Here is a 294-nt window from a genome sequence, read left to right as displayed (position 1 = left end):
AATATTTAATTTTTCAGGGATGTTACTGATATCTGAAAGAAAGAGAGAAGGAAGGAAGGAAATAAAAAAGGAGAAAAAGAGATAGATTTTTTTTATATAAAGAAGATCTGATAAAGAAAGGAAGAGGGAAGAATGAAGTGAAAGACAAAAAAAAAAAGATGGGAGCAGGAAGAAAGGGAGAGAAAGAGAAAATAAATAAACAAAACCGGAGGCAGCGAAGAAGGGAGAAGCAAACAGAGACATGAGAGGAAACAGATAAAGGAAGGAACAGAAGAGACAAGAATTAAGAAGAAC

General features: G+C 33.7%; 1 protein-coding gene across 1 annotated transcript in view; it reads left to right on the top strand.

The window, feature by feature from the left end:
- Positions 1-294, top strand: part of LOC119592743 (secreted frizzled-related protein 5-like) — a gene marked incomplete in the record, with an annotated part of 72,305 nt that overhangs the window by 24,890 nt on the left and 47,121 nt on the right.

The sequence above is a fragment of the Penaeus monodon genome, chromosome 30 (genome assembly GCF_015228065.2).
Source record: "Penaeus monodon isolate SGIC_2016 chromosome 30, NSTDA_Pmon_1, whole genome shotgun sequence".
NCBI classification, from domain to species: Eukaryota; Metazoa; Arthropoda; class Malacostraca; order Decapoda; family Penaeidae; genus Penaeus; species Penaeus monodon.
This window is presented reverse-complemented; position numbering and strand designations above follow the sequence as displayed.